Below are 15,788 nucleotides of genomic sequence, written 5' to 3'. Positions count from 1 at the left end.
TCCCACACTAATTAAATGGCAAATTAAAGGTGGCACAGAGCTAGGACTCATGTCGCTCTGTGTCCAGGCCCCACAAAAACATCCCTCTTAACCCAGGACGCCTTGATCCAAGGTTAGGGAGGAGGAGGAGGAGATTTTATGGTAATTTAAGCCCCCGTGCAGGTACACAGCTCACTTTGCAGCCCAGCTAGGGACGTGGCCTGCTTCACTGGAGATGAGAAAAGGGCTCCTTTTTTGCCTTTAGCGAGACAGACACTCTTCAATTTGTTTTATGGCTACAGATGATATAGCTGTCTAGAGGCACTCTAGTGAGGAGAAGCGAGGAGGAGAAGAGCCAGCGTGGGGGTGGAGAGCTGCAGCTCTGCCCCTCCATTTGATGTGGTCTCTTTTAAAGGTCACCCACTGGGACCCGACATCAGTCAAACTATTTTTGTAAAAACAACAGTAATCCCAGTGAAGATTTATATAATACATTTGTGCTACAGCTCTTGGTTCCTTTTTCTTAAATTACTTAGAGCAATATAATAACTTTTGCAGGCATATCATAGGAGACTGCCAACATTTCAAACATTTCCTTGATGTAGGATGATGACAATTGAAAGGAATGTGAATTTTATCCAGCCGTCAGTAAGGTTTTGTTTTCCTTAATCCCTGAGACTAAATCATTGGATAGTTTTTAGCCTCCAAACTAAATCTTAATTGAGACTTGCTGTCATTTAGGTTACCAGATGACTCTTCCAACCAAAGCACCAAGGGGCCTTTGGGGAAGGACTGGGACAGGGACCCTTAGCACTTCTCATTGCTGTGAGCTGGTTGTGCAAGAGAGCTCTACTTAGGAAAAAGCAATCAAAGTTTATTCTCAGTATTAAAGGTTCTTTGTTTGAAGTACTCTCCTAGTCAAACCTGTGAACAGCGTAACCCAGCCAAGCTTCCCACAGACTGGAAATAAAACTGGTGGTTTGTGCATTTTGCTTTTGCATTTTGCTTTGCACTGCAGACACATGGGTGATTTTTTCCCCCAATGTGAGAATTCGGCTTATTTCAAGAGCTGTACAAAACAAAACCCAAAACCCTCCATCCCCCAGCAAAACTCACTAGCAGCCGGGTTTCATCTGGGTGTCTGCGGAGGTGTTGAGGAAAACAAGCAGTTCAGGTATGATGGCTGCATCACTGAAATTAATAGTAAAGATCCTGACACAGGGAAGAAAATTAGGGCTATTTTAGTGCCATTTCTGCTGAATTAATCTGGGACATCTCCAAGCACTCTGGCAGCTAAACGGCAACATTTTCCCCAGCAAAATAGGTTAGGTCCCTTTTCAACAGAAGCAGAGGGCAGTTTCTGTCCCCACTGCCAGCATCAGCCACAGATGCAAGGAGACGGGAGTGGGAACAGCAAGTACAACGCGCTGTTCACCTCCCCAGTGGGAACGAACCCACGCCAACACCAACGGAGCGCAAATGTCCTGCCAAAGGCGGGAGCAAGGGAGCAGGGGGAGAATAGCCTGTTCTCCATCTCCCTCAGCCCCCCTACATCTCCATGGCATCCTTCAGGCAACATGAGGGATGGTCTGGAGGTTTTGTTTAATGTGGAGGAAAAGCCTAGAAGCACCAACAGTTCTCCGCAGCTAGCCTAGGGGAGAAGCACGTAAATGGTAATGCCAGGGCTTAGCTTTAACTAGGATTTTAGCCCTGAGTCTCAGGTAAAGACTAATAATTTAGACTGGCTGTTTAGGTTCTGCTAGTGTTGGTGAAGACAGACAGGCCATTTTTCACCCCAAAACAAGTAGGGAAGAGAGGAAGAGAGGTCTCTCTGGAGAGACCTGTTTCTCCCTTTCCAGAAGGACTGTGGATTGCTAGCCTGGGACTGCATGTCTAACTTTCTGACAATTAAAATTAGGTCAGAAGCATCTGGGTTTCTGCACCACGGCTTCTCCCTTTTAAACAGCGAGCGTAACTCATTCCTCCTTCGCAAGGGAGTCACAAGCTTGAATGCACACAGTGCACTACCAAGTGCCGAAAAGAAAATAAGAAAGCCTGTACACAACCAGCCTGAGCACCTCTGCACTTCATGGATTCCATTCCAAACAGCACAAGGATCTCCCAGAAATATAATTAACTGTTCTTTTATTTGAGCTGTCGAGAGTTGCCACATCAGATTCTTACTTCTATTTTGTATCAGGATTCAGCTAAATAATGAATCCCAGTGAGCATTTTGTTTCAGGGAAGTATTCCCAATAAATACCAATGGACTTTTGATTTTTTTAAGCTATTCTAAATGCATGGCTTAACAATAATAACGAGCGACTGCTACTTCTTAGCACAGCTCTCAATCACTACATAACTTCTGCCCAAATCCTACTAATCAAATAGTACAGGTTGGGGAGCAACTGACTGCTGCAAGGGAGGTGGGAGCCCTGGCAGAGAGTCAGCTACGTGTGTGCCAGCAGTGCACACCAGCAGCAATGAAAGCTAGCAGAGCACTGGGCTGCACCAGCAGGAGCATGGCCAGCAGATATGGGGAAGTGGTTATTCCTCTTCGCTCTGTCCTCATTAGAGCATATCTAGACACTGTGTCCAGTTTCACACCCCCCAGCACAGGAAAGACACCTGTAGCCTAGCGTGAGTTCAGTGTAGGGCCACCACAATGGTCACGGCTGGAGCACCTAACTTGTGAAGAGAGGCTGAGGGACCAGGGCTCATTCAGCCTGGAAAAGCGATGGCTTTGGGGTGATCTATCTGCAGCCCTACAGCACCTACGAGAAGGTTACCATGAAGAGTGAGCTATGCTCTTCAGAGGTGCATGGTGGGAGGACGAGACACAAAGGTTGTACATCAAAACAGGGGAGTTTCTGACTTGATGTGAGGAAAGTCATTTTCCCCATGAGGACAGCCAAGCAGCAGAGCAGGTTGCCCAGAGAGACCATGAAGTCTCCCATCCTTGGAGGTTTTCAAGACCAACTGGACAAAGCCCTGAGTGACCTGGGCTGATCCCATGGTTGGCCCTGCTTTGACCAGGTTGGGGTAGGTGAGCTCAAGAGGTCCCTTTCCTACCTGAATTATTCTGAGATTCTCGTACTGTAAACTATCATTTGTCATTAAAGGTATAGAAACATTGTCAGTCATCAGTGGATGCTCTTGAGAGCACACAGGACAATTAAACTACAATAACCTGTGGGCCTTCTCTCCAATAGCATCATATTCATTTAGTTGAAGACCTTCTGAGGCAAGAACTCAAAGGTTATCTTCATTATAACTACGTGACTGGTCATGACTAAATGCTGATCTGCCAAGACCTGCTCTGGAGCCAAGTGAAGTAACTGGAAAGTTTGAGGGTAACCATCATCTGACTTGAAATGTAGATATCCAAACCTGAACTCGTTATTGGCAACTGAATTACTCTCCGTGAAAAGACATAAGTCCACATCCTTAGGCAGAAAGCTAAAATAGGTTGGACTGATGAGTGCCAAAACACACTTACTCTCTCCTGACTACAAAGGGAGTCTGACTGCTCCAGATATAGCTGAGTATAGTGCACACCTGTAAAGTTAGATGAGATGGATTCTACTCCTATTGACTTCAGCGGGGGGGTAGATTATGACTGGAGCCTATCGAGGTCGGCACAGTCAGACTTAGAAGTAAAATATACAAACTCTGTGCAGAAATGCCCTTCTGGTGCATTTTCCAATTCAGAGTTTTATTCCCACAACTTTGTGATTTTAGCGGTTATTTATTGGGGAGATATTGTCCTTCCTGACTATCACGGGTAGAACAGTCTTGCGGACTATAAGAAGAGACCGGGTGAAATTTCATAGTGAAAAACATGAGGAAAGCAGAAGAGAAAAATACCCGACTCTACCAGCACATCTTACAAGTTATGAATATACTGCGGGATCCAATAACTTTTCACTGAAGCCTGCGTACATTGTGCCGGGCTTCTTCCCAAGTCCACAACACAGGCAATATGGTACACGTCCTCATGTACCATAGCAGTGGAAAAGGCTGGTGCCATCTTCCACGTTACCAGGGGAGATGGTTCCAGCAGATGGGGACGAGCTGCCCAGGGTGAGAAGGGCTGCAGGGAACCTGAAGAAGTTGGGGTTAACTCTGTAGTTTCACAGCCTGTTTCTGCTGGCAGAAGCAGGAGGCCACAGGGTGAAGTGAATTGAGACGCCCATCAGGGTTAAAAATAATGACATGGGAGGGGAGGGAGGTTGGAGGGTGAGGAGAGGAGGGCAGTGGCTAGCTCTGCTCCCAGCTGGGCAAATGCCTGGGGGGTGGCAGTGGCCCCGACGGGAGTGGGATGAAGGGTGGGACCACTGCTCTGGGCAGCCACCAGCTTGCGCTGGCTGGGACCTGCTGCGGAAACCCAGCGAGCCTGGGTGAGAGAAGGTGGAGGAGGGTCCAACTGCTGCCCAAAACCACACCCAATGGGGAAACATGGCAGAAAAGAGCGAGCGACCAAAGATGAAAGACAGCATTGTTCCCACACCCTGAAAATGTGTTTATCCTGGTCAGTAATACGTTTAGGTTGGAAATTAGAATGAGGTTTCATTTCCTCTTCATTTCACTTTTTTTCATTTTCTTCAGTCTTCAGCATTTTTGCCTCCACAAATAAAACAATGCCCAAACCAGAATCCCTTCGGCATCCACCCACTGTTAGTGTTCCCTGCAAAATGACTTCTCTGCCAGCATCCCAGTGACAGGCAGAGCCATGGTATAAGGATGCAAATGACAAACAGGTCTCAGAGAGAAGCGATAGCTTGCGTCAGGCAAACCAAAATTAAGAAAACAACAGACAAGCTTTCAAGTACACAAGTCTGAAGAAATGCTGCGTGCCCAAATCTTACTTGTTTTCTCTTAGCGAATATGCCAGCCTACTAGAAATTGTGGACTACGCCTATCAGCCTTCCTTCTCTTTTCAGTGTTGTTTAATTTCCAGCTCCCACTGTCCATGTTTCCATTTTATTTTACTTAGTTTTATAGTGGCTGATCACTCAATTCTGTCTATGTTTACTAAGCCATCTCCACGCACCCACCACACTTCTTTGTACCTACATAATGGAGCTCATGAGAGAAAGCGTTAAAATGGGAGAGATGATTGGGAGGGATGGCATGAACCATAAAGGTCCTCCATGCAGCCAAGACACTTGTCTTTTGTACTCTGGAAATCCTTCGATACAGATCAGTCCCTCAGTATTCAGGTCTCATCTCTAGCTTTCTCCCTGCATGTTTTCCCCCTCTCCTCCTGCTGGTATGAGAGCAGACTCCCCGACACTTGCTCTCTAAGTAGCTGGCAGCAGCCACACTAGAAATTGTGGCTTGTGCTGCAGATGTAGCCACAGAAAAACACACACTGACAAGCTACACATCTAGAAACACCCCCCACCCAAAGGAAAGTATTACAATTACCATAATTAGCCACTGCCTAATGTGGCTCTCAACTCCCAAACAGCCGGCAGAAAATTCAGATCCATTTCAGACCCTCTCTTCCCACTTTTGGAAAGTAGCTTTGCAATTCTTGTATAATTACTCAGGAAAAAAAAAAACCAAACCCAATTATCTTCTCCTTGAGTCATGCCACTTGCTGGCTGAGTGCTGCCGAGCAGCAGGCTGAATTCCCCGATCGACCCAAACATGATGGCTCTGTGGAAATCTGACACGGTGTTTGGGAATGCCAAGCCAAGCAAGCAAGCAGTTTATCAAAACAAGCTTTTCTAAATCCGTCCCATGAAGCAGAACAAACATGTGGACAACGCCATTGCCATGAAAGGAAGATATGCAGGACCCCAGTCCTTAAACCTACTCTATACTTTGGCTCTAGCATAGCTGTGAAAATGAATACATTAAAAAAAATCACCTTATCAAAAATTTTGATCGTAGCGAAGGCCCCAGCGTAGACACAACTGTCATACTAACATCAGAAGTCCTTCTTCTGCTCATAAAGTTTAGTCCATTTGGGAAACTAATCTGAGCTACAAATGGATGTAAAGTCAAGGTTCTTCCAGCCCACCAAGAAGTCTAAGTACATCGAACAAACACGAGGGGTGTTACTGCCTGTGCAAAAAGCCTTGCTCTGCAGTGTTTGTGCTGGAAGTAAGAGGAAGGCCTTACAGAAGGAATCAAGGGGCTTTTTGAGTGTATTTGTGCTGCAGGCACTTACTCCTGGCCCACAGCACCTTAAGCAGGATTGTTCAGGTACAGAGCACTCACATACAGGATGGATACTCACACACACACATTTTACCGCACCATTGCGGCTCACACATGCCAGACAAACTCCATAAATTGCCCATGCTGACCTCTGTGGTGGTGGAAGCAGATCGTTTTGAGAAAGCCAGTTATCTCTACATTGAGTAATGACCCTCCATGCCTCCCTCATTCAACTCCTGTCTCCCTGTCTGAGAGATTAGTGAACTCCTGCCCCTCACCCCTACTTCACCCCCACCATACATCACACTCTCCAGAGCGCAATTACTTCGTATAAACCGTACCATGAAGATAGGTGTGCCTGCTAGCCTACTCCTTTCAGTCCCCTAAGTTAGCAAGGAATAGATTTTTCAGGCTGCATATGCTACCTAACGTAAAATGCCTCCTCTTGCATCCAAGTGCAGCCAAATGTCCAACGTTTCTGTTCCTGCTGCACCTATGGAGGAAGGTTGGTGATGGCGATTCTTACTTCACACGCGTACAAGCCAGTACTTTCAGTCACTGACAGGTTCCTGCTGTCCCAAAACTAGGATTCAGATCCCACAGTAGACCAAGAAGTTCATCCTGATCTAGACCTTCCTACTATATATGTACAGTACATCTGTTACCTCTCAGTCTTTATGTATTTACACACAGTTTGCCCAATACTGTGTTCTACGTGATTTATATTCTGATGATATACCAAATTCAAAAACAAGTTGTGTGTTGACATAAATATTCAGTGCCTCATGGACCCACGAAAGAGCCATCCTGGTATTTTCCTATCTATTAAGAACTTTGTCCTTTCATGGCCCTCTTGAAAAGCTGTCTTCAGCTCAAAAACTACAGTGAAAAAGCTTCACCTTTGATCAGTATTTGCAGTGTTCAGAAGTACAACAAACCCAATAGTAATATCCTGGCTGTGGGACCATAAAAATAATTGGCAGCCTTGAGGTGAAAGGGATTATTAGATCCTGATTTCATCCTTGTTTGTGTTTTGAATGGTGGTCTCACACCACCTCTTGCCTACCAGCATCCTATCTTTTTGAAAAAGATTCATTGCTTACTTACAGACTTCATGTAACAGGTGAGCCCTGCATCCTGAGTTAAGTGGTTAGTTGCTGACACAAAGCAAAAGGCATTTCTAGTTGCCTGCTTTCTAATCTAAATTTGTCCACCTTCAGCCCCTAACCGTTAGATCTTGCTATATCCAGAGACAGTTTTTGATTATTAATCATCTCTTTGCTTTCAGGTGTTAGTGGAAGAATATAAAATCTCATCTTCAACAACATAAATTGATTTAGCTTCTCTTTAGACAGCACAGTTCAACCTATGCTCATGCTGCTCGGCCATTCTCTGTTCTCTGCCCATCTGTCAACATCCTTTTAAAAGCGTAAACACCAGGAGTGGCCTCAGTATTTCAGTAATGGTCTCATTAATGCCGTACACGTGGAAATATCACCTCCTTGACCTTTACTCAGCAATCTGCTCTAATCCGAGACTAGCATTTGCTTTCAGGTATACTGTATCACACAGGGAGCGCATGTTTAGCTGATTATCCATTATAACAACGAGCCCGACTGAGTCACTGGTTTCCAAAACACAATCTCCCAGACAAATGGCATGGCTCTAAAAGTACATTTTTGGTCTGTAAATACCTTGAATTTGACTGAAGATTTAAATACACTTTTTTTTGGATGAGATTAGTTTACCAGACAATCCAGAAGACCCTGAACAACAGTTCTGTCCTTGACATTGTCCTTTATTACTTCATCAATGGTTGCATCATCATTGTTGTCTTTGCCTAATGAAATATGACATGTGCTCTCAAGTTAAAAACCAAGTGACTGAATAGCTCTGAGCCTAAGAATGAGCCCTTTGGTATATCTGTTAGGAACACCCATTCTGAATGCTTCCTCATTTATAATTACTTTAGAAAGTGTGACTATTAGCCAGCTTGCAATTCATTTAATGTCTTTAATTAGTCTTATATATTTATAGTTTTGTTTTTTACTCAGAACATCATGTGGAACAAAATCATATGCCTTAAACATACATCTATTGAAATTTCTTTAAGTTAGATATCAAAACCCTTATGTCTACCAACCAAACAGGTGGCATCTTACAAAAATTACATTGCAATTATTTGACAAGAGAGTTTTCATAAAACTACATTGATTACCATTAATTTTATTATCTTCTTCTAACCCCTTCCTAACTTCAACTCCACATCAGCCTTCCTGTGATTTGCCCCAGAATTTATCAGATTACCACCTGCTCTTCAACTACTTGAGTCATCCCTCCCATCTTTTCCTTGTTTGACTCAGCTAGCTGGTTTTGGCTTCAATGTCTTGACAACTGACTTCATTATTTTCCAGTTCTTTGTGCTGAAATATGATGGAGGTACGGGCGCAGTAAATGAGAACGCATTTTTCCTTAGACCACAGTAGAGAAAATTGTGATTTTGTGTTGGCCATTCTGACTTCCTCTACATGTTGTCCCCTCTGCTGGGTTAGAAATAAAATTTCTACACACAAGTACAAATATGGTTGCTTAAAAAAAAAAAAGTAGAAAACCTGCTTAAAACTCTCAAAACTTTCACCTTTGCCCTTCTTTTGGTCAGGGGAAAGAACCTGCTGTAAGAGGTGCAGGTGGAATCTATCCCTTCTCACATCAACCTCTTACTGAGTTTACTTGAAGTGATGCAACTCCATCGCTTCAAACCACGTCGTTTGTTAAGCTTTGTGCAGCACCTAAGACACACAAAGCCCGATCCGACAGATCCCCTCACCAGCGCTGCAGTGCCCGTGACCTGTAACAAGAGGGTAGCCCCACCACCCTCCTTCAGCACCTTCTTTCCCCGAGAGGGGCAATGGGTTTACTCAGGGCAAGGAAAGGTGGCAGAAGCACCACAGAAAGAAAAAAGTCCCCTCCCTAAGCATCTCAGCTCTTGAGTCCTCTGGTTCATTCCGGATAACCGCTCTATTGCATGCACTAGGCAAAGGCAGCCACCAAAGGTGGAAGGAAGGGACAACTGACCTTCAGGAGACGTCCATTTGTGCTTGGTGCATCTTGCGTGTGTCGTCATTACCCTGGGTCTGCCCAGCTTGCACCATTTAAGGAAAGGATAAAGCTGTGACAACTGAAGATTGTTTAAGATTGGCTGCCCGTGTAAAATGATAGCAAGTGACAGGAATGTCCCAGCCTGGGCCCAGTAAGATGGATTAATAGAGACCAGTATCCCAGATTCCAGGCTGGAGTCTGCTGCTGTTTCTAATTACACAAATGGTAACGCAATGCTATCTATCAATCCACATACCGGTTAGCACTGCTACCTCACACTAACTCGCTGCTAAATGCCAGCAACAGGAGCTCAGGTGACCTTCCAAATCCAGGTGGAAGGTTTTAAGAACTGAATTATTACTTACATACCATGGGAAAGTAACTGATACCCTGAAGTGTCTTTGACTAATGCATTTTGTCTAACATTTCATCTGCTTCAAAATTGTGTCCGATTTATCACTTCTGGCAAGAAATAGGATCACTTGTGTGGCAAGCTTTACTGATTAAGGTTGAAAACAATTTGTACAATGTTATTGCCACCTGTATTGAAGAAGGAACAGCTGTCACCCCTCACACCAACTTTAAAGGGTAAAGACGGATGGCTACAAAGCTGCACGCACATTTGTGTGGGAAGCAGGAGGAAGGGAAAACACTGGCAAGACCCATGCTATAAGTGCATATGGGCTCAGAGCACAGACATCCACTATTTAAGGAATACTCCCTGATGCTCAGCTGTGAAAGTGGAACAAATATTTAGTGCTGGCTCTGAATTTTCCAGCTTTCGAGTTTAAAACAGCATGAAACAGCCTTCGCAGCACGGACCCATGCATCTTTTGTAGTGTGTGGGGGAAACACCTCCAGTTGTTTCACCTCGCTCCTCAGCGTGGCACAAGCGGGTCTGGGCACAGCTATTGTGGCTGGACCCCCGGTTCCTCACTCTCTTCTCCCTTCCTGCAGGGTGAGGATTTCTAAAGAGGCTGGAGGGTGAAAGAGCCACTAGAAGAGAGCAGTGGAGGTAGGATCAGGGTGGAGCTCAGCAAAACTCAGTTTTCATTTTGTCGAGCCTCTGGGTAGATGCTCACGCATTAGCAGCGCTCCACCACACAGCCCTCACTTCTCTATACCCCTCTGTTCAGAGATACCATGCCTTTTTATTTATGAGTGCTGTCTGGAAAGCATCAGAGAGAAGGCAGGTACCTATAATATCACGTAGGAAAGGCCTCTGGTTTGTGTAATTCTACCAGAAGGCTGAGTCAGATTTCCTTTCCTCCTCAAACAATATTTGTAAGGTTATCTATTGTGGAATATGCAGCTTTACTACTGAATCCATAATAAACTGGACTAGAAACAGTCCTCCTATGTGGGGGGAAATATTTCAGGCTTTGAGGGAATTGTTCTAAAGAAAAATCCAGATTTACAAAAAATGAAAATCTGAAAAAACTTATCCAGTCTTTCCACCACTGTGCTTTTTTAAATCTTTGAGCACTTCAAAATACATTGATTTTCTTGTTTCAGGGTTCTTATTAGGTCAAGTGTTAAAATGAAGGTAATTTTGAGCTAGTTTTTCTACTCAAAAAATATCAAAATGAGTCCTTTTAAATAATAAAAAAAAAAACCTGAAATTTTTACAGCTAAGTCTCTTAAAATTATTAATTCTTATCAAAAGGGTTCATTTTAGACAAAGTAGGATTTTTTTGTTGTTGTTACAAAAAATGATCCAGAGAAAAACATTCCCAAACAACTTATCTCTAACAAGGCTGTCAAATGCCTTGTGTTCGTGTCCCAGAGAAACTGTTTTGTAAACTGAAACTTATTGCTATTGCAAAAGCAGGAAGAAACTCCCCTGACCTCCACAGATTCCATGCTTAAAAAAGCACGTTCCAGTGCCACAAAAAGAAAAATGACCTGTCGTAATACTCCTTTGAACGCACAACGTCGTCATCTGCCCAACAAAAAAGCTTATATGCAACTGTGAGTTTGCGACCACTGACAAACTGAAGCAGATATACTGAAATGGCTTTCTGATTGCCCCTGCATGCATCTCGGAGCACTACCAGGGCCACCAGAAGGTTACAGATCCCAATCTTGTCCAGTATTGCTCACTTAGCATGTTTGGAAAACGTGCCATCTGATGAATGGTAAATGCACGTCCTCTCTCCCAAGGTTTGCATCTGCTGCCAGATTTGACAGAGCTGGCACAAGCCATGGGATTCACTCTTCTTAAGGCAGATGGTCCCTATGGAACCAGGGGATCGATTCAGGGAAAAATTGAGAGGTGGTGTTTTAGACCCACTTCCCATTTGTTGCATGTAAGGGCAATCACACATTTATAAAGGTGCAGCCAGGGCAGCTGAGACAAGCAAACTCAGTACCACCTTTTCTTTCCATTTGCTACTGACATTTTTCCTTTGAGATCAGTCTCAGCTGCAACTGAACACACAGTTTCCAGAGGCAGCTCTCTGGAGGAGGGAAACCACAACTCCCCGCAGTGCTCCAATAGCTGACTTCTTCCTCCATTGAACTATTTGCAATGAAGACATGACACCCTGCCTGAGGTCTGCCCAGATTAGTTCTTTGCAACTATACTGCAATGAACCAAAGTGATCAATTATCAGATTTATCTGTAGCCATGAGCCACAGTGCACGAAATAGCGCTTCCACAAAAAATTACTGTTCTAATTGAGTCCGAATGGCCCAGAGATCAGAGCAACACGTACAACAGCTCCGATTCCCACTCTTGAAATAAGGTGGCTGCGTGTGGTCCTGAACACAGCAGGTGACGGGGACGGTCCTTCCCCACAAGACAAGCAGAGGACATCCAGCTCCTGGTCAGAGCTATGTGGCATGCCACTGGACTGAGCCCTTAAGACCACTTTCTGCCATGCACCAACGTAAACGTGAAGTAGGCTTAGTGACCTGGCAAGGGAAATACTCTGTTTTGATTATTGGACTCTGAGTGATTCCACATTTGCACCGCTGTGGGCGAGAGCGGTCTCAGCCCCATGCTGTGCTGTGGCCAGGGCTCTCACGAGCTGAATTCCCCTGGAGCAGACCCAAATCAAGGTCAGGCATTAGTTCCTCATACCATCTCCTAGAGGTGGTACACTCTGCAGCGGAGCTGCTGGAGCATGAAAGTCTCAAGAGTTGCTTTTGTACGTGAGAAAACTGTGAATGCCAGGGTTATTTGCCCGGGCTGCTCAGCCACCTAACATGCCACATTTCCTTACAGCGCGGGCAGCCCCGCTTGCCTGCTGGTGGGCGTTCGGCCTGTGTGCCGCCTTGTGCTCACGGCCCCGTCTTTGCCGTGAGCTCATCTGACCCCCGAGCCAGTGCATTCCAATCGAGCCTCACATGCAACAGCGCAGACATTGCTACAAACAAGTGTTTTTCATTATTTTTGGAGTTTAAGGAAAACAGTTTCCAGAACTTTGGAGGGGAAAAAAACCCCAAACCCTTATATATATATAAAAATTTATGTCAGAGGCTTGCTGAACTTTGAGAAGTGTTTGCTGCCAAGTGGTACACCCTTCTTTTTGCCAGCAAACCCAACACATACATTTGGGCTTGCATGACTGTCTAACTGGTATGCTAGTGAGATGTTTATCTAGGGATGTAATTTGCTGTGATTGGGGGAAGAAAAAACCCACAAAAACAAAAACACAAAACAAAAATGAATGGCTTAAAATGTCAGAAGTGGTGTTTTCGTATTTATCCCAATGCTGAAAACAATCACCCTTTGGCAAATTTTCAAATTCTGATTATTTGATAGTGCTGCAAGTAAGCCAGGGGAAAATAAGCATGAAAGGGAATGCACTGATATTCCTGAAGCAGAACTGGACTGGCACTGAGAAGAAAGCATGCCCAAGATAACCTCCAACTATCATATGCACATCTCGTATCAAAAAAATGGATGAGCTACTATTTATAGGGCTTAAAATGAGTAGTTGACAACTGACACTTAACTATGCACATTTAAATATGTATCTATCTTAGGTAACTCCTGCCTTTTCACATAAACACATTTGGTTTCAATAAAAAGGTATGCTTGGGGTTTTGTTTTTTTTTTTAAACACGAGACTCCAAACTAGTCCTTTTGTCTGTAATTACCGTGCTGACAGCTCAAACCATGATTTACTTCATTAGCAGTCATTCATCTCATGAGACATGTCACTAATAAACTACTGTCACCTTGGATGCAAGTCCCTTCCACTAATGTTACAGTTCTTTAGATAGTCCAACAAGTCTCAACCTCATATGGAAAATCATTCATAGGAGCCGAGGGAACCAGAATATTTCTGCCAGCCTGCAGGTTTAAGACCATTCAGTCAAAGGCAGCTACTCCGCTGTAACACAGTGTTTAGAAGATGGACTTTGCTGGCCAAGCCCCTTGTCCACCTTGTAGAACATATCCTGTCACTATGGCAGGTGTTTTTGTGCAAAGCGGATGTGGCAAACATCTTGGCTAACAAAGTTACAGCTAAACAGCAAGTTACAGCTTACTCTTCAGATTTAGAGGGGATCCACAGACTAAGACTTCATTTGCCTACTTTGTCCAAGAGGCCCAGTTTAGTAAAGAACTAGAGCTATTTCTCACAGGTTTGTATAAAACAAAACTGGAGGAGGTTGTGGTTCTCCCCGTACCCTACAGCTCAGCTGCAATGCAAGGAAACCAATGTTTAATTCTGTTCCTCTGCCTCACTTGATCACCCATGCCTCAACTCTTGTGAACATAATTAAACCTAGTAGTAAAGTCTTTCGGGAAGAGGAGGAGGGAGTACTCATTTGGTCTGCTTTCAGCTCTCCAATATTAACTTTCTGTAAGTCCAGCCTCTTGATTCACTGGTGCCCTAGCGCTCAGGCCAGAGTCAGAGCAAGTCACCACTGATACAAAGCCAGGAGAGCCATGCTGAGGTTCCCAGTTCACCTCACGTGGTGGGGGGAACGTAGGCACCAAATTTAAAAACTGTCAATTAGCCAAGTGATGAGATTAATCATTATCCTGCCAATTATGGCAGTTTCTACATTTCTTTATAGTTCTAATTTCATGCAGCTTCCCCTAGAAAGTTCATATTAGACCAGACCACTACCCACCCCAGCATCTTACAACCAAACTATTTAACTAGATTATTTGTCCTCCTCCTGTCAAGTCCAAGTGACATTTACAGCTACTAATTCAATGATCTGAAGCATCATTGCTGAAAAATACGAGTTGCAATGAGTTTTCAATGGCAATTGTAAAAATAGTTCTTGAAGCAATGCAATTGCTAATTACTCATCCAAAGCACGTGATAAATTTTAAACTTGGATGCTCTGCTGTGGTTTTGCTCATTTTTCTGACATGCTTTGTTTAGAGTATGGACTTAGGCAGCCAAGAAATCCCAAGAAAGTGGGAGAAGGCAAATAAAAACAGGAACTGGAAAGAAGTGAAGTCATAATATGGGAAGTAAATGGACCAGGAGGTCCACAGGAGTTTAAGAGCATAAAGCTTTTAAGGCAGGATGAGGGGCTGGATCTAAGCGATACCTCCTAACACATGACTTCAGAGCAGGGATGACGAAGTGGGTGCCTCAGAGCTGTGGAAGAGGTCTGCATAGCAATTATTTTACCTCCCGTAATATAAAACTGGTGAGGTAAACCACGCAAGGTCAGAAGCAATCTGCAATCCCTATGGACTGAAAGCTTCCTCCTGACTTGCCAGGGGCTGGGTAAGCTTCAGCTACTACTGCTACAACAGAAATATTTGAAGCACGGCTCTCAGCCACACACGTCGGAGCCCAGCATCCCCCCTCACACGGGCACTGACCCCAGCCGGCACTGGCGTGTGAGGCTGCAAACTGCCTTGGGGAGAGGGGAGCGTGCTGCTTCTCTCGTCATCCCTGCCGCAGTGGCAGTAGCTTCTGGCAGAGGGGCCAGGCACACCAGCACGGGTGGCAACATCATCAGCTGCTGCCGCAACTAGACTTGAGAGGAATTGCAAGCCATGCTTCAAACTCTGGGTGGGGTAAATTTAAGTGTTTGATGTTTGTCTTGCCTTAACTCAGAATGGTGTGTTCGTAATGGTTAATAAGGAGGAGGGTGAGGTGGGGTGGGAAAAGTTGCTTCTTTATAGCATCAGTTTTGAGGCCAAACAGAGCTACTGACTTACAACCTCCTCCTCTGCCTTTGGCATAGCATGGAGCAAGCGTGCACTAGCGTATGGTCAGGCAGAAGATCACAGCTGCAGTTATGGTTTATGTTCACACCGGCAACAGCAGTTTGTGACGATGATGTCCTCAAGGATACTGCCGGTATGCCACAGGCGCCAGAGTGTTCCCATCCCCCTTACAAACACATGGGCTTGCACAAGGTGGAACACCATCCTCCTAGCAGCTGCCCAGGCAGAACCCAAGTGCCTGCAGCTCCTCTCCACTACCATGTCAACCTTTATTGCCCAGGACCAAGCTGGTCCCTGATAAACTGAGCTTGTGAGCCAGAGACTGCAGAAGGATACAGGCTGATGCCTGTCTGCCCACTGGCGGGGGGCTCCTGGCATGCTCATG

The sequence above is a fragment of the Ciconia boyciana genome, chromosome 2 (assembly GCF_034638445.1).
Source record: "Ciconia boyciana chromosome 2, ASM3463844v1, whole genome shotgun sequence".
Lineage (NCBI taxonomy): Eukaryota > Metazoa > Chordata > Aves > Ciconiiformes > Ciconiidae > Ciconia > Ciconia boyciana.
The sequence above is the reverse complement of the archived record's forward strand: the minus strand, read 5'-3'. Positions refer to the sequence as shown.